We start from the raw sequence: 657 nt of genomic DNA, 5'->3' as shown, positions 1-657 counted from the left end.
GAAAAGATGGCACATGCCTATGGTCTGTCAATTGCTGAAGAAAAGTCTTGGTTGCTTGCAGGTTTTCCATTCCTGCTCCCTCAAGTACTGTCCCAGCCTGCCAGGGGCATGCAGGACACCCCTTCAAGAGGAGGTAAGAACTTGTAACTATTGCTTTTGTTCACCACGGATTTTTGAAGGCTTCCTCAGCTTTTTTCATGTCCTTATTGCATAGATCAACACCTTTTCACGGAAACTTTTAAGTTTTGAAGGAACTACACCTTCTTTCTCCCAGTAATGTTGCCTCTCTTGAAATGAGAAGACAATTTCATACAAAATGCAGATGTTTGCTTGTATTATTTACAAACACTTTCCCTGCTTGGCCTTCTGGCAGCTGCACTACACTCTTGACCTTCTTCAGCACCAAACCTGACAGAATTCAGGAAGCGTTCTTGAACGGAAGCGTTCTTGGACAGCGCTCCCAGGCACACTGTGTGACTGCTGGGGATGTCCCGTGCAGGGCTGAGAGGTGGACTCGATGATGCTTGTGGGTCCCCCCCAGCACAGGACATCCAGAGACGGTTCGGTGATCCCTGGAGGGTGGCCGGGGGCACGCCTGGGGCACGCCGTGCGCCCCCGCCCCCCGCAGGCCGCGCCGCCGCCCATGGCGGCCCGGGT

This window comes from Passer montanus, unplaced genomic scaffold (genome assembly GCF_014805655.1).
Source record: "Passer montanus isolate IOZ18808 unplaced genomic scaffold, ASM1480565v1 scaffold52, whole genome shotgun sequence".
NCBI lineage: Eukaryota > Metazoa > Chordata > Aves > Passeriformes > Passeridae > Passer > Passer montanus.
Note: the sequence above shows the minus strand (reverse complement) of the source record.